The 24096-nt window shown below is 36.5% G+C and overlaps 1 long non-coding RNA gene across 3 annotated transcripts in view; it reads left to right on the top strand.

Annotated features, from left to right (window-relative positions):
• LOC141358956 (uncharacterized) overlaps positions 1-24096 on the top strand; it is a 115813-nt gene that overhangs the window by 39894 nt on the left and 51823 nt on the right. Inside the window, exons 1-2 of one of the 3 annotated variants that reach the window (XR_012365523.1) lie at positions 1313-1610; positions 2191-2250. This is a non-coding gene — a long non-coding RNA (uncharacterized lncRNA). Of the gene's footprint in view, positions 1-1312; positions 1611-1676; positions 2019-2190; positions 2251-24096 lie in introns of those variants that run through there. The other 2 variants (XR_012365522.1, XR_012365524.1) reach the window with 2 other exon arrangements.

Here is a 24096-nt window from a genome sequence, read left to right as displayed (position 1 = left end):
AGGTGGAGAGAAAGACTACTGACAGAAATTGCCCTACACAATCTCTCCCTCATTCTCATTTCTGCCAATATTTCACAGCACCAGGTAATGCTCTCCAAGACCATTAGGGGAGTGCTATATAGACGCTGCCGAGTCTGTCTGTTAAAAATACATTCACTCTTAAGGTTTTCTTTCTTCTCTGATGAAAAGACTGGTTGTCACAATATACACATCTAGAATGGCTATAATGGAATGAGAATTTTGAAGGTTTATGTTTTATGTCTCTATGCTTAATCACAACGTGATAGGGAGATAAATGCACAACATATTTTTGGTAAGAAAGAGGATGAAATAAGTGGAATAAGTTCAGCTGCTGAGGTGTTTAGTACACAAGCAAAGTGCGTCTGACTATACAGAACTGCTCACCTACTGCGTCTGTGGTTTAAAAGAATTCAGCTTGCCAAGCAGAGCAAAAGGGGCAAGCTAGCAGCATCTAGTGAGAGAACTGGACAAAAGCAGACGCCACGAAAAATGCTTCTCTCATCATGTGCGCGCGTACACACACACACACACACTCTCTCGCCCCACCTTCTCTGCTCTCTCTCTCCCTTTTTTTCTTCACTCATGTTTTTTTCTGCCTAATGTGGAGCACAAGAGAGACTGAAAACTTTTCCATCTCTGAATTCTCTTCGTTTAGCCTTTTCTGAACAGGAGAACAAGCATAATATAGTTTAGCAAGAACCATCTTCAAAGCTATATGGAGACTTTATCAAAATCACAACATAGCTGGGTGTATAACACAGCTGAAGCATACAGTAAATTTATTTTGACCTCACATTTCATTGTAGCATTTACTAAAATTTTAACAAAATGCTGTAACCACATCACTTTCTGGTAAATATTTTCTGATAATATATCATAAATATTGATTTAAAAAATTATACAATTAGCTTATCAGTTAATGCTACCACAACTGCAAACACCCAGTATGTGAGATATTACAAAAAAAAACACTTTTATCCAGAGTGACTTAAAATTTTATCTATACATTTTATTTTTTAGTAGGTGTGTTCCTGGGATCAAACCAATGACATTTGCATTGCTAAATGCTAACGCAAATTTTAATGTTCTGCCGACTAAACAGGAACACATTTACATATCTAGCGTTTAGACAACAATGAGATTGAATGGAGAATACTTATGCTTAATTGTGCTGAAAGTATAAGAAAACGCCCCTACTACTGACTGATATCACTGACATATGTGCTTTTGAAGTATGTCTCTGTAATGTATAACCTATTGTTTACCCCGTAAACACGTTTGTGGCGCGAACAAATTCGCGCTTTCTCACACGTTCACGGAGCGGCCCATTAGGAAGAGGTAGCCAGTTTGTATGTTATTAACTTGGTATGTTGTATCAGAACGGTGTTTTTTACCAATGCGTTTGACAACTACCGGGTATTACTTATATAAAGTCTGTATAAGGCTGAGTTCACTGCTAGGCTTTTCTGCTTTTTTCCTACCTTGCTGATGCTCGATATCCAACTTCCACTGTTTGTTGCACGCTAGCGAAGGGCGTGGTTTCAAATGAAGAGGCGTGTCTAAATCACCGTGTAGTCTTGTACAGTACGGTACGTATATTATTATTTTTCTATATTATATAGTCATCATTATTCACTTGTACAACATGTAATATGTTGTACATTCTTATAGTATAACGTTAGTCTCGTGTAGCCAGACCAACACATCAAGAATCCACCTATATAGATAAAAAGGTGCGTGACTGATGCAGAGCCACTAACCACAACTCATCAGATTAGCGCTTTTTAAAATTAAGACATTTTGTAATTTTGAGTGCAATATGTATTTGATGACTACTGAAAGTGAGGGAATTGACAGAAGAAAACGTCCCTACTACTGACTGATATCACTGAAATATGTGCTTTTCAAGTTTACTCCGTAAACACGTCTGTGGCGCGAACAAATTCGCGCTTTCTGCCTGTCAATCACACGTTCACGGAGCGGCCCATTAGGAAGAGGTACCCAGTTTGTAAGTTATTAACTTAGTATGTTGTTGTATCAGAACGGTGTTTTTTACCAATGCTTTTGACAACTACCGGGTATATTACTTATATAAAGTCTGTGCTTTTCTGCTTTTTTCCTACCTTGCTGATGCTTGATATCCAACTTCCACTGTTTGTTGCACGCTAGCGAAGGGCGTGGGTTCGAATGAAGAGGCGTCTAAATCACCGCGTAGTCTTGTACAGTACGGTAAGTATATTATTTTGCTATATTAATATATAGTCATCATTATTTACTTGTAAAACATGTAACATGTTGTACATTTTTATAGTATAACGTTAGTCTCGTGTACCCAGACCAACACAAGAATCCACCTATAAAAGGTGTGCAAAGCCACTAATCACAGCTCGTCACATTAGCGCTTTTTAAAATGAAGACATTTTGTAATTTTGTGTGCAATATGTATTTGATGACTACTGAACAGACTGTGAGCCATCTGTGGGTGTGCCATCTGAGATTATGTTTACTGTAAACATACTCTACAGGTTACTGTTATACGTTATGCAATGTGCTGCATCATTGTCATTCATTTAACAGTAATTTTACTGTAGTTTGTAGTACAGCAACTTGCTGTTTTTGGTAGCTCCTATTTGTTTAACAACAAACTATTTATAGAGAGAGCAAATTATTTGGCATGTGCTATTCACAATAATTGCACAGGTTTATTGCAATGCTTTATCGTTTCTTAATTATTTCCGGAGAAATATCGGATCCAAAGTTGATACTTAAATGAGAAATAATAAACTTGATTAGGTCTCAAATGAAGCTATAACAAACAGACAATTTAATTCTTGCTCTGCACTTTTTAAGTTGCCAGAGATATGAACATTTAAATATCTTCATGCAAGAAAAGATCATAAATAATGCTTTCTCACCATTTGTCCACAATACTATATTTATCACAAGCAGGCACTAAATTACCATAAATTATAGTTGGTTGATTTCTGAACGATTACATGGCTGAGTAACCTTTTAATTACCAACTGTTGTCAATTACCATTACTGATGAATATATAAAGTATGATCAAGTTTTGCTTAGTTTTTTTAGCCTTTATTATAAAGCAAAGTAAAGAATTGTCAGGAGAGCATAAGAAGAGAGGCAATATTATCCACCTGCAGTACCGGGGGCTGCAAATCCAGGACCGCAATTCTAGGACCCTAGTTTTTTGTGACCGCGCCACCTACCTATTTGGAGAACGACAGTCCTAGTAACACATTTTTAGGACCCTAGTGTTTTTGTGACAGCACTACTAACTAATTGGACAACTGCAGTCCCAGTAATGCAATTCCAGGACCCTAGTTTTGGAGGACCGAAAAAGTGCAATCAAGGCATTATTACACTTAAATACCACTATATTTCTTGCAATTAATCCTGTTTGCTAAGAGGTATGTGTTCAGGTATTATTGTGACTAACATAATTTATAACACATTAAGTAAAATAAACAAGGAATCATGGTATTGCCTTACTGTTACTAGTTCAAGTACAGAGGGAATACACTGGATGACTGTGGGGTTAAACTCAAGATGTATATATTTTATAAAATAATGTATAATAACACTTAAACACACATTAAAGCCGATCTATGCATTTTCGGCGTTTTTGTCAAACAGTGACCCCTAGAGTCGCTGGAGAATACGTCAACTGTCGTAATTTCCCACTCTAGTACACCTCCGAAGATAATGACTACTAGGTAATGTTTCACAATTTCATACAAATATTAGGCTACTCTACTACTCTACAGCGTTTGCTGGCTTATAACTTTTTTACATGATTGCAGCTAAGGGCCTGTTTACACGAGAACGCTCAAGGGTGAAAACGTAAAAATATTTTATCGGATGTGCCTTTCGTTTACACGGCGACAGCGTTTTGGGGGCTTAAAAACGCAAAAAAGTGAAACCACCCTTCAGAGTGGAAATCTTAAAAACGATCTACCGTCACGTTCTCGTCTAAAGAGTAAAAACGCAAAAGTCTGCTCACGGTGGCTCTCGTCGCATACACGTTTATGTCACAGGCATGCGCCAGTTCAGAAAAATAACAACAAACATGTCAGATTATTTCCATACGTCGGACCTTCAAGTTGCCATAGCAGCTCTGATAAATATACAAGTCTTTCCAGCAGTTGTACGAATTATTCACAGCAAGTATTACTGATCAGAGAAGGCGCATTAATTACCTCAGTGAAACTGTTGATGCGCCAATTCGTCAGAGGCAAACCAGACGGCTTTGGACGAGACCTGGGAGAACCAAGAAAAAGGTTGTACGCAGGCTCACGGACTTGGTGTTGTTGTGTGTCAGTGCTTCACATTGCCACCTAGCCGCCTGGAGTGCATACTACATCGAATATCACACACTTTTGCGTCACCATATGCACGCAGATTTCCCCCTCAAAATGCTCGTATAAACACGGAATAAAAAGTGATAATGCAACGCCACTTTTGCGGTTTCTTTTCAGATCGTTCCCATGTAAACGTAGCCTAAATCACAAGTAAACAGTCTATAGTCTGTCTACTGTATAATTTCATTTGTGTTCTTGTAAACATTACAAAATGCCATGACAAAGTTAATTGTGTACGTTGCATTTAGGGGTGTGACGGTTATTATATAACCGTGAGACCGACGGTTATAGTTGAACACCGTCATTAGAACTCTATAACCGACAAAACCGTGTTATTAAAATATTAAAAAATATATATCATAAAGAATGTTTAAATACTAATTAAAAACAATTGTCAACAGTATGTGTTACACGCCCCACCATGTTATCACGTCACGGAATGAAAAATACAGAGCGGAGCAGACACTGACAACGCGCTGACATACAGGAGAGACCAGGGCACTTTTTGGTTACTTTTGAGATTAAACATATTAAACAAAGTCTCACGTTTCAAATCATCTCTTCCTTCTATGTAATTTATAGAATCAAATAAACATGAATGACCACAATATGTTTTAACCGTGGAAAGGCTCCGTCCCGCTTTTCAAGTTCAAATCCTCCCATGTTAATCTACTAACTTTCCTAAAAGCACATTTACTGCTAGTTGTCTTGCTGTTAATTGTAAATAAACGTAACGCAAGTAGCTAATCAGTGTCTAGTTTATTCAAATACTGGTTTCACATCGCAAGCATGAGCGCTGAGCAGCGCGTATACGGAGAACGGTTGCCGCGTGTGGCCATTGTGCTTTTACATCGGCTGCGTTTGCAGCGCATATGGCGCAGTTTAATAACAGTATAACAATCTCAAGTTCACATTACTTTATTTTACATGCATTTATGAGCAAAACCTCTTCAAGACACGTTTTAATCCACATTGTTTTCGTGCTGTTCTGGTCCGTGTAATGACATATATAGACACAATTATAGACATTAAAAGGCCATGGCACAAATCTGTTTCTCTGAAGATTATTAAGATAATGATAGATGGAGAATTCATTTATGCTGGGCAGAGAGTGACAGCGAGGTCTTCTGGCAACAGTGTGTTTTTTAAATATTTCATTGCTTTCTGTTAAATAGCTCAAAGTCATTACTGTTTAAAACACACTTGGCATCATGACATCATGATTTTATGGTACAATTACACTTTTGCGTCAATCCACGAGCATTTAAACCAGCAAATCCCCACTCCGGACGGTTATGTGACGAACCGTCACATTTGACTCGCGTCATAACCGTCATCACCAATTCTGAAACCGGCACAGCCCTAGTTGCATTATTTCATAACATTGTTCGTTATAATGTCACTATACATGATTATTGCTATTTATCATAATAGTTTGCAAATTGTGCATGTTTACACTATTTACAACCTCTAGGCTTATTTATGTCCTGATAATTATGTGAGATATTGACAACTGTTGTCATGATAATCGCATGACATACTACAAGCAAGCACAACAACATACCGCAAACAAGTTTACAAATAAGAGATTTACTTACTAGTCCATCAACAAGATCGCCAGATCAGCATCCCATCCAGTGCTGTCTTTTAGCTCACGCCAACGAGTAAAAGCCTGACCGAGTGGGACTCTTGTCTGGTTCCTAACGCGGTCAGATTCTCTTTTCCTTTTCCTACTCACTTCCGAACGCGCTTTCTTAACTTTTAAATTGTTTAGCCTCACGTCTCAAATTCGCGTGTGCAGTTGTTGTTATAGGCTTGATCGACTTTATGCAGCGCTGCAAGAACCGACAGCCGGATGACGTCAAAGTGCCGTCTCGGATCATTCTCGCAGTACTTTGACGTCATCCGGCGGTCGGTTCTTGCAGCGCCACACGAAGGCGAACAAGCCTAACGTGTGTGACGTTGTGACGTAAAGCAAGTCGTGATTTTCGCAAGATTTGTCAGGGGTGGTTTTCTCAAGCTTGCATTGCTGGTTTTGCTAGCGGCCTCCTCCCCGAGCTTCAACAAGAGGATGATTCACCCTACTATGACTTTGTTTACCACCGAAATAACTTTGAAACTGTTATATTAAGGTAAAATAGCTGCATAGGGTGTCTTTAAAAAAATTGTACATAACATGAACCACATAGAAAGAGTTTCACTGACGACGTCTCCACTGACTCCTAAAGGGCAATTCACACTGATCCAACAACAACCAAACAACTCCAACAAATGTCAACAAACCCCAACATTCTAAAGTCTTATTTACTTTGATCCAGCAACTGCCAACTGGGGTTTCATACTAACCCAGCAAACTCCAACAGACGCATCTGTTGGCTTTGTTGGATCCGTGTGAATTGGCATTAAAGGGACACTCCTCTTTTTTTTGAAAATACGCTAATTTTTCAGCTCCCATAGAGTTAAACATTTGATTATTACCGTTTTGGAATCCATTCAGCTGATCTCTGGGTCAAGAAGCAGTGACTTCGGAGGCAGCATAACATTATTCTGTTTGAAATTAAAACAGAAAGCTCCTTTGTGATAACTAATCCTAAATTTGAAAACTACAATACTAATTTCTCGCTAGAAATGCAATCAAAAGGTGTAAAAAGTGAAATCTAACTTTATTTACACTAAATAATATTATTTTATATAGTTGTGGAAAAAGACCATGAAAGTATCTTAGAAGACAGGAAGTAAACCAAACATTGGATTCGGATTTCCTCCAAAGGCAGAATTTTACAGCTTTCATACGCAGTCATTGTTTTTTAGGCCATAAGGAACTGAGCTAGCATTATAGCATTTCCGGTCAATAGGTTTTTTGAATGGAGTTTTGGTTAAATGCTTGAATAGGGTCTGCAGTTAACACAAGCTCAGGATATTTTCACGTTTAATCTAAGCCTCACTCTTAAAAAGCTTGAAGGTCGAGCGACTGTGGCAGAGTTTGTTGTTTATAGCCTAAGTTTAGTTTTTATTTCTGGTGATTGTATTTAGGCTTCAAAATTCAAGAAAGGTTGTGTTCATTTGTGAAGATTACCATTGCTGACAAAACAGGTGTAATTGGCTGGTTTTGCACCGGATAGTTCTAGGAAACCGAGCCACCCAGGCTGTCCCCGAAGGCCATTTTCCTGGTTGCATTGGCACTGGCAGTAGTAACTGCGAAGTGACGTATAATTTATACTGATAGCATTCGTACACTGATGGGGAATACAGAAAACATTAAAGAGCACTTATTGTCCGATTCATTACATTTCCTTTGGTGTGTAAGTGTGCATTAGTACATGTTAACGATATGAAAAAGGTACAAACCCCAAAGTAAACGATAACAAGATTTATTGTAGGGCTGCAGCTATCGATTCTTTTTGTAATCGATTAATCTAGCACTAATCGAATAATCGGATAAAAATTTTGTATGTGTTTTTAAACAACCAAAACAAATAATGCATAACGAAAATGACGTGGCTGTAAAATGTTCAAGCATTTGGCTTTTATTTCTAAAAAAAACCCCAGAGGTATTTTGCTCCAAAAAGCCTATTTATTTCAATTTTTACCCATTTAGTGTTTATAAGTGCCAGTGCCAACAATTAAACACTTTCATTTATTAATATGCACAACAGGTTTCATGCTGTAATCTAGCCCTGACATCAAAGTAAATATCTGGTTTATGTACATTTCTACACTTGCAACATTTACCATAAGGCTACTAACTTATAATATATAATTTCTAGGGTGAGCCTATTTGCTATGGTAACAAACTATGTGTATGCGCGCACGTGCACTTGTGTTTGTGTGTGTGCACGCGTTCTGTGCGTGAGGAAGAGTGACACCCCAGTCAGACGTTCAGTTGCTTCATTGCATTTTGGTACGGCAGAAATAAATACATTTCTTTTCAATAGAACGCTGCATTTGGTTTGCATCACTTGCATTGCGGTGCATTTTAGGTTAAGAATCCGTTCGAAAAATCACAACATCACGTCCCGCTGTATACAGTGAATGCATGCTAAAAATTATTGTTGCATGGCTACATAAAAGTTTAAGCATATGTGATGCATTGCGCGATCAGTCTGACTCGCGTGAGAGAGAATAACTTATGCTAAAATCCAATAACTCCAACTGTTTTCGGTTCAGATGCTGAATGTAATGATAATGTAATGATCCCAAACTTTAGACATTCTCTCTCTGCCGTTTATGGACATATTCACTCCGCCATCGCGCCAACTAAATTCAAAATGTACCACGCGCTATGATGTGCTCCTGAACATTGAACAACGGTCCGTGTGAATCAAATCTTGGCGCATGTAGTGCGCGTTATAGGAATTTAACGAGGCTTCGAGGCAGAATTTTTGCCTCGAGGTATTTTTTTAATCGAGTAAATCTAGTAACTCGAGAATCGTTTCAGCCCTAATTTATTGTCTCCAACGTCAATCTCTTTTCTTGGACTACAACAAACACACAGATTGTAGGCACCAGTTTATGTCCAGGGATTGGTGATGTAGTAAAGACCGACATTATTATAATTCCTCCCGCTTCGAACTCACAGCCTGTAAGTTAACTCTTGTTAGCATTGAATTGTGACCGAATCTTTCAAACATGGTAAGAAGTGTCACATTTCCAGCTGGCGTCTGAGGTATTCATACCAATCACAACGTACAGATTAGTGGGCCAATCAGGGACACAGAGCTTTTTAAATTCATGCCTTTTAAGGAAGAGAGTAAAATCTGGAGCTACAAAAATTTACAGTATGTTGAAAACAATGGGTTTTTTAACCATAAACCACGCGAACACGTATTATACCAAATACACAAAATAAGGTTGTTTTTTAGCAATGAAGTAGGTGCTCTTTAAGAGAGCAATCTGCTCCAAACAATAAGCTTTTGCCCAAACACTACACATCCATATATACCTAAACACGGTAGGCACATCAACAATGTTTTGCTAATGGCAACAGAAAACAGTACTGTACAGTAGGGATAGACCAATAAATGCAATGGCAGATTTATATGACAAATCTGGAATTTTTTGAGAAATCCTTACCTAACATTTCCTAATATGCGTTGTTCCTAATGAAAAGACACTCATTAGGAAAAACCAAAGTCAATAAAATTACCAATTGATAGTAACTTTTTAACGTGACGTTGTTTTACACAAAACAATGAACATAACGCTGCATACAAAGGCGACAGGTAAATACTATTAACATTAGCTTTCTGTTTATGTCTTGAAACATGTTTTTGGAATAAATAATTTTGTATGATATGCGTTTATTGATATTTCCCAACTTAGTTGCCCCAAATGGCATCACTGTAGAAGATTTGTTGGTTCAACTTAATAAAGTAAATGACCTGGTTGCCTTAAAATGTTGGGTTAATTCATTTCATTTAAAAATATGAGGTAGCACAAAATTTTAAGGCAAACAGGTTACCTTATTCAGTAAAACCTTTTGAAAGTTTACAGTTTATATATAGTGTAACTAAAATCATTTCCAGTTCCTGCAGTATGAACACGGCAAAAAGTGGGTCATTCCACCAGTAGTTCTAGGAACTATGTAAACATTTTTCCGGTGCGAAGTGGCCTATAAACTTCTGTTGATCACCAACAGAATCACTTTTGTGATAATCCAAAAGCCTTGTTGAGGGAACTAGTGTGGTTCTAACCCTCTGGGTTGGCCTACAAAAACACGCCGTCACTGCAGCACTCTATAGTTACTGGTCTTTAAGGGCTGCCTGCTGACACGTCACTGATCCTGAAGAGAAGAATCATCAGGGTGAGAGGGTTCTTCTCATGTTGTGGGGGTAAATGGGTTTATCACAACCTGCATCTTCTTACTGTATCCAATGGGAGAGAAGCAGTGTGGTGTGGCCTTGGAAAGCTGTAATGAGATGAGACCCAACTAACGCATGCATACATGTATCCATGTGTGATCAGGAACATGAGCATTTCAATGTGTTTAAGTAATACAAAACTCCTGGTCAGCATCAGAAAATTTTGGGTAGCACATCTCCTTTTTTTAGTTAGTTATAAGTGGCTGATTTGTAAGTGTGTGATACTCTTTTACGTATAATGTGGTTTAATTAACCTGACTTTCAGGAATGTCTGTGAGTTGTTACAATGTCCATGTTTGATTATTGGAATCTTGCTTTTTCTAATAGTACCTGCACTTGTAGTCAACCCACTTCATCTTATCCAACAGAATCCGTGCGATAAGCGTATAGAAGTGCATGTTGTGAAAATAGAGATAAATAGGAACAATTTCGCCTTAAGTTTCCTCTTAGATGGAGGAATTTAAGGTCCCTATACCATCCATGATGATTCGCTAAAATGTCTCTGTTATTACAATGTTCCATTCCACTAAACTCCACAGTGCTGCTATTGGTTTTGCCGCTTTAATGCGTGCAGGTGGTGCTCCATAACTGTTTTTTATGATGGCAGGGATCTGCAGTCAAGTGGACACAAATCGATGTATGCCTTTTCTCCTTTCACACTCTGTTATATACACACATGCGTAGACACAGCAACAGGGCTGCATTACAAAGGATACCTGCCAGACATCACCAAACCACTGTGCAACAGATTCTTGACTTGATACTCTTCTGCCATATCAATCCCTCTTTTTTTCTGGCAGCACCAGATCTTTGTCTCCTAGGAGATCCAGATCAGTGGATCGATATATTTTGTAATTTTTCCACGGCATCTAATTAACAAGAAGACAGGGCAGCTGTAAAAGCTACAAAGTAGCTGCCGTTTGATCGGTGGGTTTTTTGTTTATCAGTGAAACTCTCATTTTTTTCTTCTGGCCATGTGACGACAGTTTGCCGATTGGACTTGACATGCAGTGTTTTCCAATTAGTGATTCTAGAGAGACAGTGAAGTCCACACTTGGCACTTGGTGGAGCCAGTAGCTTTGGCTTCAGGAGAACAGATGAGCAGAGATCTGTGAGGGATGCTAGAGCTTTAAATGTGTAGTAGAGGAACTCATTTGAATGCATTGAAAGCACTGAATGACTGGTGGTAAAGCTAATCAGGGAGATGTCTTGTGCTGGCAATGTATAGTGCACGTTAGACTGACAGATTTCTAATGTCTTGTTTGAGTCAATTATTTTCAAAAAAATATATGTGCATTTGTAAACAGTTCAAAAAGAAACTATATAAAGTCTGAATATATAGTAGGTAAAAATAGCAAATAGTATTGTAAATAAAAAACACTTCAAAAGACCAGTATATTTAATGCAATCAATCAATCAACATTTATTTGTTAAGATGATTTAAAAACAACATTAGTTGGCCAAAGTGGTTCACAAGTCTAAAATCCCAAATAAAAGCCAATTGGTGAAATTGAACTGAGGTGAAACAATGCAAGCTAAATGCAGTAATTCACTGTACATACAATTCACTACACTTTAATGAACTTTATAATTGGCACATTTGTATTGGCTTAGATGGCAGACAGACAACATTGATAATTTGATAAGTGTGGTTTAATCGCAAGGCCTGGACCCAAAAAGTTTGGTTTAACTCTTAAATGCATGACTGTTTCACCAATCATTCAGGTCTTTATCCACCTGGGATGTTAATCTAACACATGTTGAATCTCTAAATTGCCCCAACAGTATACTACTATTTTATAAAAAAAATACAAAATGATGAAATAAAGCATATTTTATTATACTTTGACGTTTTAGTTGTCATTAAACTGATATAAAAAGTACACAGTGGTAAAGTTACACACTAATAATAACACAGAGATGTGTGGATTCTGGGACAACACATGTAGTGTGTTGTTCCTAAACTAACACTGGTGTGTTGTTTTTAACACATCCGTTCTAAGAGTGTGCAACATTTTTATTTTAGTCCATACATTTCCCAAAACGGCTATCCTTTGCAAGGTCACGTGATGGTTGGAGCCTAGGGCCACAAGCAGGGTACTCACTGTATAGATGGGTAGTTCATCTAACACTAACACACACCTAGTGACTCAAATTTACCTCATCTACTTGGTTTTAGATTGTGTGGAGAAATTGGCATATCAGAACGGCACCCATGCTAACACATGTATAGCCAAGCACAACCCATGAACCCCCTAAAACTGTGAAGCAACAGTGCCAGCCACTGAACCACTGTGTTTACCATCATTATAGTCACCATAACAGAAGAAACATATCCTGAATTTTTTTGTTTGTTTAATTAAAGTTATAGTATCATAACTCATGATAAAAAAATTACATTAATTATACAGTACTGTGTAAAAGTCTAAGGGCTCTATCTTACACCCGGCGCAATGCAGCGCAATGCGCGACGCAAGTGTCTTTCGCTAGTTTCCACCATAATTTTCACATTTAGCGCCACGTTGTTTAAATAGCAAATGCATTTGCGCCCCCTTTTGCGCCCATGGGCGTTCTGGTCTGAAAATGAGGTGTGTTCAGGCGCATTGTTGGCGCGTTGCTATTTTGAGGCAACTAAACTACGCCATTGACTAACAAAAACCTGGTCTAAAGTCAATGGCGCAATATGTTTTTTTTGTTAATTAAAGAGCGCATTAGTAATTTGCGCCTATAAACGGGAGGACAACGCGGGTTTGCTTATCACATAGTACATGAATGCGCAGCAGCACAAAAACGCTTTTAAATATGAAAGATTAAAGGATTGAATGTAAAAGATTATTATTGAGTCTCTTGGACATAAATGAGGATCGATTATGAGACGTTAGAAGGCGTAGAGAGCTGCTTCACCTGTAGCCTGGTAAGTAAATAAATGCTTTGCTTTAAACAAATGCATCTGTTTTTAAAAGTTTTTTTTTAATGCTACCTCACGGATTTATTGTATATGATGACTCTGCACCTGTGGATATGGTGAGATGAGAAACATTTTTAAATAATGATTAAAAAAACTCTTTGCTTAAAAAAACGCTGTCCAAGTGCTGAAACGTCGGAGAGCCGTTTGTAAATTCTTTATCTCCTGTTTGTTATAAATAAAGTATTTTTAGAGTACAAACCTTATCTTACATACTTGTAAATTATTTTTTGATTATTTTGGATAGCCATACATTTAAAGCAATTAAAAGTCTGCTTTTTTACTTCCATGACTAACAGAAAACGATTTTTAAAGGTTTTAATAAAAAAATAACAATTTTAATAAGTGAAAAACAACACAATTATTTAACATTAATCTTAAACTGGGGATCTTCTTCTTCCACTTAGTTTTTCAGTTTACAAAGTCCGTCATCTAAATAGGGATTAGACATAGCGCCAGCGCAACAGGCTTTTAAAGGGGATGAGAGCTGAGACTCTCATTGGTTTATTGCACGTTACGCCCAAACTACTCCCATTACAATAGAACCAACCCTTTTCGACCATGCGCTCGGCCCACAAACCATTTTTCCCGTCGTTAAAAATGAGCAAAAGTGGATTCGGACACGCCCATTTAGACGTTGCGCTGTGCGCTTTAGACAATGCGCTTAGATCGTTAAAATAGGGCCCTAAGGCCACCATGCCAGAATTTGATTTGTTTTGCAATGTTATAGTGATCATATATAATTGTTTCTCAGTCTCTTTTATAGAATACATCCAGAAAATACGGGAAACGTGTATATAGTATTAAAAACTATATTAAATGTAAACTGATGTGTCAAGTTTTTAGGGTAAACTCCCCTTCCACTTGAGCACTAAACTGCAGGATCTCTTAAACCTAAATTAAATCCTAATTTCTAATTTTAAAGAAACTAGCCAAGAGAGTTCACACTAAACACCGACAATGCCTTAAGACATTTTTTATATATATTTTTCCTGTATTTTCTGTTTGTATCTTAATAAAATAGATTAAAAAATAAATATGGATGGACACTAAAACTTCTAAAACAAGTCTGGTGGTGGTGGCCTAAGACTTTTGCACAGTACTGTACATTGAGTCTTTAGTTCACTGTAAAAAATACAGCTCTTTAAAAACAAGTTGTAAATTTCTTTGTTCTGATGAACACAAAGGAAGATATTTTGAGCAATGTTCGTAATCAAACCGTTGGTGAGCCCCATATGGAACATTCACTTTCATAGTACTCTTTATTCTTTCTATAGAAGTGAATGGGGCTCACAAAGACTTTGAATACAAATATTCCTCAAAAATCTTTCTTCGTGTTCACCAGAACAAAGAAATGTACAGGTTTGTAACAACATGAGAGTGAGCAGTAAACACGAGAGACAGAATTTTCATTTTTGGGTGAACTATCCCTTTAACTTATTTTGTTAAGTTAAAGTAACATAAAAAATATGTTGATTTTTACAGTATGACCTTACATGCTTCTTACAATAAATTAATTAGAACATTTCTATCATTATCAATTTTTAATAATAAATCGATTGAGTACTAAGAAAGACCCAAGGTATTCATTTTAAGATTAAACCCAGGGGAGATCCATGAACCATCATGATTGTGGCCTTGAAGAATACACTTGAACCCCTGATAGCTCCCGTGGGGAAAAAAACATTTGCCAAATTTAGACCACACTGACATCTAATATTGACAAGAAACAATTTAATTTTCCTATGTAAGAGCTATTATAAGTGATCATATGGCAGCTTTACAGCCAAAGAAAGAAAGACTAATAATTGTCACTAACATATCGTAGGTGTGCTGAAAGTCCAAAACATTTTTAAAAAGGACTTTTAGCATTCAATTTAAGAGGGTACATTTTGCACTTAATTGCTAAACTGGCACATTGCACAGTGATTTTAAAAACTATCGTCGGCTCCTAATGGAGTGAGAAATGATAGCGAAGATGTTGCGATGGCAATGCATGCTCAACAACATATTTCTTAGAGCACATCAATGTTGTTCATAACCACGCACACACATACAACCTACAGCCTCTTTTCCAGCGCAACCAATCAATGAAACGTTGCCTAGGAAACAACCTCTACCCTTGGGAGGCTTTTCATAGATTTCTCTCTTTCTTGATGTTCCCTCTCATTCCCGGAATACAGCAGTTGGTGGAGTGAAGGCAGAACCGAAAGCTGTTTTTTAACATTTAAAGCTTGAATCTTCTTAAATGATCTTAGTGAACAGACTACGTTTTCAGGAGCCACTTAAAATAGAATAAGATAAATTTCACGTAAACCCATTGTGTGCGGTATAACAGTCTTATGTAACAGTCTTATTATTGGCTGTATCTGGCAGTATAAAAACATTAAGGTGACAAATGAAATAAGACATTCTAGTTCCTTAACAAGAGAGAAGCTAGACCACTTTTTTGTAATTGTGACATTTTATCCGGTTCACGTTATAAAGCCATACAGTCATTTACCTGTCAATTAGTGTCTATATTAAAAAGACAGAAAACTTCAGCACTGTAATAAAGGTTTTCTTTTAACAAGTTCTTCTATGAAGCTATTCCCGTTTAATTGATGTTTGTTGTTAGTTTGTCTGTGAACTGAGAACTGTTTTAATAAGGAGGTTCAATCAACTCTGTGTTGATTTACTCTTTAGTTTACGGAATAAAACCTGCTGCCGACCAGGTTAGGTTAACGTGAGTAAAATACAGCGGTAACAGTCTTTAAGTATAAGTTACCTCTCTTTCTGAAATTGGGGTTGACTTACCCAGCTTTCTTTATTTTGACATGCTTCAAAGTTTCCCTGGTTTCAAGGTTAACATAGTCAGAGTTTTCATTAAACCTTCTTTCTAAAATGGGCGCCCGTACACACAAATTCTATTGACAAACTTTGACTTGCTTTGTCTTACCCATTTTGTAAAGTCAATCTTGAAAATTGTTTCTAAACAAATGATACATGGGTCATTCTTTGAAAATGGTGGCTTTCCTGTCCCAGCCCCAACCACCAGGAAAAACACTTAAAATTGTCAAATAATGACAAAAAATATATGTTTTTTTTTTTATTGAAGTGTTTTATTATTAATAAAACATATGCAAGACAGTTATATTGCAAACCATTTATATATATATATATATATATATATATATATATATATATATATATATATATATATATTGTAGAACACGGTCAGTACCATGAAATATGAAATTGGCTTGTCCCTCGGGTCAGGAGTCGTGGTTTAGTGACATATTTTGAGTTTAAAAATATATTATTCTCCCCCTTTAAATGTCATAATACAAAGGGAAGTAGTACAGTTATTTAGTAGACTACTTAAAAAACTAAAATATCCACTAAATATTATAAATAATTTACAGGAAATACCTGTCCCCCGATTTCATGTCACTGGTGTTACAATTTATAAAAACCACCACTTTGAAAAAAATCAACATCATTGCCAACTTCTTCCTGGGTCAAACATTCATTGTAGGCATGGCTGTTTTGAAAAGCACGAGTGTGCACTCTCTCCTCATCTTTTAGCAATTTGATAAATAATTTGATAATTTCATGCGAGGACTTAAGATGTGTCACCGGTGTTACTACAGTTTATAGTAAGGGGAAAGGAAATTTTATTAATATAATTTTTCAAATTGCATGATTAAGTGATTTATTTACAATTCAAGAAGTGTGGTTTGAGTTACTGTGGCCGCAATCTTAGATATGCCATTGTGTCTGCAGATTTGTCACTGGTGTTATCGTCACTGGTGTTACTGTTGCTGCTTTCATAAGTAAGCATTTTAAGGATATCATCATTCAATTTTGATCACTCAACCTCAATTTTTTTCTAATGTTACAACAAAAAACACATTGGTAGAAATAGAAAAAGGTCACACAATAGAACTTTACGCATGCCTGTTTAAAGTAAATGATTACTAATCAAGACAATTTCTTAATATTACATTAACTTTTTCTGTCTTTGATTATGTATGCAAATAAAATACAAAAAATACAAAATACATTCTGGGAAGCCTGAATTGTCATCTAAAATATAGGTAACATCAGTGACAAAAAAGCAGCACAAGCTTTTTTAATGTAATGTAGCACAATTTTTTTATGTAATGTAGTAAAAATATAAAAATACATTAAGCTGTCATTTAAGTTGATTTATAATGTTAAGAGGTTAACTATTATCTGACTATAAGTTTTGGTATAAAAAAGAATTCCATTTTTAAAAAGTTGTCTGTTCAAAAAGCCACCATTTTCATAGAATGACCCACATGTTAGAAATATATTGCTGAAACACATCACAAAGACTGTAAATTATTCAGTACTGAATTGGAGAGTTAGATCGTTAAACAGTTTTTCACCATTTCTGAGTTCAGGATATTTTAGGTGGGCCTAAAACAATAGCTTCAATGATGCACTTGATGCGCATGGCCCCGCCCATAACGCAATTGCGAGCATCTATACATGAGTATCAGCTAACGTCACTCACTTGTCTGTTTTGAGTATCTGAAGTGGTCGCAAATGAACTAGAATCTATGCCTTCAATATGTTGTGAGCATCAACATAGCTATTTTTACAACACTAAGAAGGCTCGACACAACATGATACTTTGCTTGAAGTATCACCTGTGTCTCTACACGTGAAGTCGAGCATTGAGAACATTCTTTGTGTATACAGAGTTTACTAAAAAGAAGGTTTTGAACTGACTTTGGCTGTTTTGGCATCCGCTCGCCGCCATCTTCCTAGTCAAGAAGTATCGATCTCCGAATGTGACGTAAGGAGAGAGGAGATTAAATATGGATAGCTCCAAAAGCATAGTTCCATATAAATGCACGGATAATTTGTTGGTTTGTCGCAAGTAAAAACAATATTGACCTTCTAGTTGAAAAAGGAGCCTCATATGAGATTCATTCATTAGCATTCGGAAATGGATTCTATACACCGGCAAAGATGACGAGCGGACACCATAACAGCCAAAGTCGGTTGTTCAAAACCTTTCTTTTTATTAAACTCTGTGTACACAAACAATATTCTCAATGCTCGAGTTCATGTCTAGAGATCCAGGTGATACTTCGAGCAAAGTTTCATGTTGTGTCGAGCCTTCTTAGTGTTGTAAAATAGTGGTAGTTCGGTAGCAGCGGACAGCGGCTGGAAGAACGCATCAGGGATCGAGTAGGCATCACACCCTAACCAAGATATTTTTTTTAAAGTAGCATTTCTTTTTATTACAGTCGAAGTGTGAAATGTTGTCTTTTGTAGCCATTTTCCGTATCCGTAAGATCATAGACAGTAAAAGATAAGAAATCCGTAAATCGTAGCAAGCTAGCCAATGCTTGTCAGTAACCTACTGGTACTCGATAGGTACTCAAAATGGCGGCAGGCAACTGGAATGACGTAAAAGGTCACATGACTGATATTCATCTATTATTGGCAATTCACACAGTACGCGGCAGTCACGAGTGGCTAGTTAATTTTTAATAGAAGACGTGCAGAAAGCGGCAAAACAGGGGGAGATAACAAAAGTGGACCGGAGTCAGTTTTTCACCTAAAATCCTGCCACTTCCTTGGAAACGACTCTTCACAGCAGGCCCCGTTGAAGATAAACATATTTTGCAAATGCTGCAAAAAATGCTTCCACTACATGAGAAAAGCTATGCACCACTTGCAGTGTACTGTGTGAAATGCACATTAAGGTTATAGCTGTATTTAAAAGTTGAGACAGGCGGCGGCTTTCCCGCTAGTTTTCAGCACCAACAGCGGTCACGCTCCCACCACTTCAGAGCAGAGAATGCTAGCCATTTTTTTAAGATTTTGATAACTTATTTTATTGACTTTTTTTCCATCATTCAAATTCTCTCATAATCAACCTTGTGCCGTCCCAGATGTATTTGACATTGTTTTTTCAGCTGAACATAAAAATTTGACATTAAAATACCATCATGTTATCTTCTGATATGGTGCTCAACATGGCGAAGCTCCAAAAAAGCACATCCATATATATTAGCAATCCACCAGTGCCACCATGCCCATATTTTCTGGGAAAAAAAGTATATGTTTATAAGAGAAACAATATTTTTTTTAGATTTTGAGCTTATCAATGTAAACAAATAGATTACTGCTCTTAATTTAAATATGGTGGCACGTCAATAACCTTGAATCTCATTGGTTGAGGTTGAATTAAATGCAGGAATCTCTGGAGTAAAAAGCTTTGCAAGCTGTTATTTTTGTAAAGATTCACTCAACACGTTTACACAAACCCCCATTACCCATAAACACAGAAACAATGTATTCATTGACATGTAAATATTTGATTCACCAAAAATCACCCCCCTTCCCACCTGTCATACCACCTGTTTCCCCACTCCAATCATTTTCACTTAAGATTAGTTGGCTTTACTTTACATTGGTAAAGTTGTGATGCATAGCAATCTGACATGAAGGGAAACTATGATTCTTCTCTTAGATTTTAATTTTCCACTTTCTACATACAATGACACCTTATTACTCAGCAATGCCTCTGCCTTTAGGCAATTATCAGATATGAGATACAGAATATCCAATTGGCTAGAACAAATACACTCAGTAAAACTGCAGCTACTTTAAAAAAAAAGTCAAATATTAATTTCTGTCAAAAGTATGCACAGATTTTAAATGAAACATTGGGACTCATTCAAATAAAATGTAATACTTAAAGGAATAGTCTACTCATTTTCAATATTAAAATATGTTATTACCTTAACTAAGAATTGTTGATACATCCAGTGCCGGGTTAAGCCTTTGTGAGGCCCTGGGCTAACGCTGGTTTGAGGCCCCCCCAATATACACTGAAAAAAATAAAGGCTGGATTTACTAAGTGCCCCATTGCTTAAATTTTTTTAGTAAAACTTACTAAAAAAAGGGGATGCAAAAACTATGCACTGTCTATATTTTTTAGTAAATCCAGTGTTTTTACAGTGCATGTGCAACATTAAATTGCTAAAATTATTTAAATAAATTAAACAATATTATCAAATAATTTTACAATCAGAAATAGCCCAGAAAATAACATTTATTTAATAAAACTTACAACAAAAAGTGCTTCTTTCTGCTCTTCTTTAAAGAGAATTCTTCAATTAAATCATTAAAATCAAGTTGACGCAAAAGTAGGCTGAAATTATTTAAATAAATTAAACAATATTATCAAGTAATAATTTTACAATCAGAAACAGCCCAGAAAATAACATTTATTAAATGCAACTCACAACTAAAAGTGCTTCTGTCTGTTCTTCTTTAAATATAATTCCTCAATTAAATTATTAAAATCAAGTGGACGCAAAAGTAGTAGAGCCCAGAATTCTCAGCCCGAGTCCGAACTTTTTAATTCTCCCCATTAGGAATCTGTTTCCGCAGATATAGTTACTGCATCGCGTATGTTTGTGAGTAAAAGTCTGTGCTGTCTGCAGTGAGGTTTTTATGAGAGCAGCACAAACTTTTTAATAGTCTATTTAATATGTAAAACTTGAATTTGAAATAAAACTTACTGCGGAGAAGATAATGAGATCTCTGTCGTCTCTCTTGCTACGTGACTCGACAATTATTTATTATTTCAAATCCGTTTACAAGATAAATATATATACATTGTGTTGTTAAACTGATGAAATTATCTTGCTATATATGCTACATTCATTATGAGAAGCCTTTTCTTTTTACTGTTACACTGTAGACAGTAATATATGTATATTATATAAAACTCTATGGTCGTGAAAGCACATTATCCATTATCTGTTGGTTCATGTTGGTCTAGTTTAATTCAGGGTAATCCTTTAATAAAATGTATAATATGTTATAAAATATTTTATTTTTTTGTAATATTCACAGCGCACATTCTCTCGGATCGTTTTAAAACATTTTAAATCATTCTGCAAAATTCCGCATAGATTTTGCAAAAGAAATCCGCAGAAATAGCAAAAAATAACTGCTTACACAGCTTGTACAGCTGTACTCTTGCAGCAATTAAAGCAGTTCAGTTTTGTTTTAAATTGCAAAATAGTTATATTTCTTTTTTATTTACATTTTAGAGCAGTTTTTGTTTGTTAAAGTTTTTTATGATAACTAGTGGTTAGCAGCCGACAGCAACTTGACGACATAATGAATTGAGCCTCTCAAATCAACACTTCACTTGCCTATAAAAACAACTATTTAAAATAAATATTTTCAGCATATCACAATGTTAGTTTAAACGTTTATTATTATAAATACTATTTTTAAAAAGCGAAGGCAGGTTGCTCTGCTGCTCGCAGTTGCAACGGATGCAGAAATAAAAAGGGCTATACAAAACGAAACGAAATAAACATGAAACAGAATAAACATGCATGTTGCCTTATCTTACAACTTCACTTTTGCATATACATTTTTTTAATGTAAGGACTTACCACAGAAAGATGGCTATTCATGTATCCATCCAACAGTTAAACTAAGAAAAAAGTCGATCACAAACAAGAAATAATGACGCAGCCTTCTTACACGAAATTAATACAGGGAGAAGTCTTTAAAAGATTATGTCTTGGATGCTGTCTGCATAGATTATGTACAGTATCCAAGGTTTTAATCTAGTACTCCATTTATAATTTTTCCTGGTGGCCTGATTAAGGTCCTGCTGTTAAATACGCAACAGCTGCATTGTAAATGTGTGGCTGTGCGTAGCGGACTCATGCGATAGGTTAAACGTCTTCCTATGTTTGTTTTGCAATCATCAATGTCTGTCAAAAGGTTCTTTAATTAAATTGAAAAATATAAAAAGATGGAGAAGCCTAAATAAGCCCGAGGTCCGGCCCGCGTATCTGCTGTGACGTTAAAATTGGCCCGACACCCGAAGGGCGTAAATAGGTCGGGCCCCGTCGGGCTCGGGCTGAAATGCAGGGCTCTAAAAAGTAGGCTAAAATTATTTAAACAAATTAAACAATATTATCAAGTAATAATTTTACAATCAGAACAGCACAGAAAATAACATTTATTAAGCAACTTAAAGTGCTTGTTTCTGCTCTTCTTTAAAGAGAATTCCTCGACTAAATCATCAAAATCAAGTTAAATCATATTTTGGCGGATTGTTTTACTTTCATTGTTTCACGAGATTCCCTGCCTATTTAGTGATAATAATTAACAGTAAACGAACTTGGCTTGCTGTTTTTGAAGGCAGCTCGAACTTAGGTCGCGTTCGAGCCCCAAGTTTAAGTGAAGGAGGAGATAATGAGGAGAGATGCCAGAAGAATTGCGGCCGCTAGGAGCCACAGAGACTCCCGTTTACGATATAATTTTAATGATGATTGACACAGGACTGTTTAGGTTCCTAAACCTACGTTAAAAGTGTACCCGTTAAAATATTATTACTGCAGTTAAAGAGTTTATTTTGATCATGGTTTGATCTGGATAATTCTGAAATTACTTTTCAGTCATTTGCGATGTTACAAGGTTGAACGTCTTCTTCACGTATACATGATTTGCGAGGTACATTCATAAATAATACCTCTGTATTTTAGAAGTACTGTATACTCAAACTCTAAAGACAGCAATGTGATTGCCGATGCGCTGAGAGAGAGAGAGAGAGAGAGAGAGAGAGAGAGACCGCGGCGATGTGATCGATGTTATTTGAAGTCGGCTCTTAAAGGACAAAATATCCCATAAGCTATTACGTAGTATACAATTTTTTCAGAACATTCTTGCGACCCAGTGGTTGGGGGCCTCTGCTCTAGGTAGCACTTACGCATAATTACGTCAATCAAAATGTTTTTTAAAACTCAAAATAGAATTGTCTCGGAGGCCCCCTAGTGTTCGGGGCCCTGGGCTGCAGCCCATGTTGCCCATTAGGATAACGCGGCCTTGGATACATCCCTCTATCATCTGTGTGCGCTGCGACACTTCGATAGCATTTAGCTTAGCCCCATTCATTCAATGGTACCATTTAGAGATAAAGTTAGAAGGGACCAAACACATCAACGTTTTTCTTATTTAAGATGAGTAGTTATACGAGCAAGTTTGGTGGTACAAAATAAAACGTAGCGCTTTTCTAAGCGGATTTAAAAGAGGAACTATATTTTATGGCGTAATAGCACTTATGGGAGTACTTCGACTCGGCGCAGTAACACCCTCCCTCTCCCATTATGAGAGGGAGAAAGGGAGCGGACTTTTCAGGCGAGTCGAAGTACTCCCAAAAGTGCTATTACGCCATAAAATATAGTTCCTCTTTTAAATCCGCTTAGAAAAGCGCTACGTTTTATTTTGTACCACCAAACTTGCTCGTGAATTGTTAAAAGGGGACATTTAAGATCACATACTTGGTTGCTGGCAAATACATACTACACAGTATCTACTACACAGTGACCTATTATCCAAGCTTTTCGGCCATGTACTAATTATGTATAAACATGATCTTGATTATGAGGATTTTTAGTTTATTGTCTGACAAAACATAGCCTACACAGATAAAAAAAATATTGTTCCAGTTTAATTAATGTATTCATTATTTTTTTCATGTTGAGAAAAAGGATAAACATTTTGTACCGTAATTATATCCTCTCGCCTCTTTTTTCGGGTAAAATGGTTTCTGATAGACTTATGAGTTGTGCATTTTGTTGGTAAAATCTTCACAAAATTATCAAGTAGGCTTCTAGAAGATTGGTTTTAACATCCTCTCAAGGTTATGTGTCTCAAGTGCTTATAGATCACGTGAGATCAGCAGTTCATATGGTATTGGGGCACATGCTGGTTTCAGGTAGACTACAAAAAAACAGCATGACCACCACAAGTCACATATTATCTTGGCATTTCAATACGCAGTTGTTGAAAATAGCTACCATTTGTAAG

This window comes from Misgurnus anguillicaudatus, chromosome 22, assembly GCF_027580225.2.
Source record: "Misgurnus anguillicaudatus chromosome 22, ASM2758022v2, whole genome shotgun sequence".
Lineage (NCBI taxonomy): Eukaryota > Metazoa > Chordata > Actinopteri > Cypriniformes > Cobitidae > Misgurnus > Misgurnus anguillicaudatus.
Note: the sequence above shows the minus strand (reverse complement) of the source record. Positions and strands in the feature narration are given on the sequence as shown.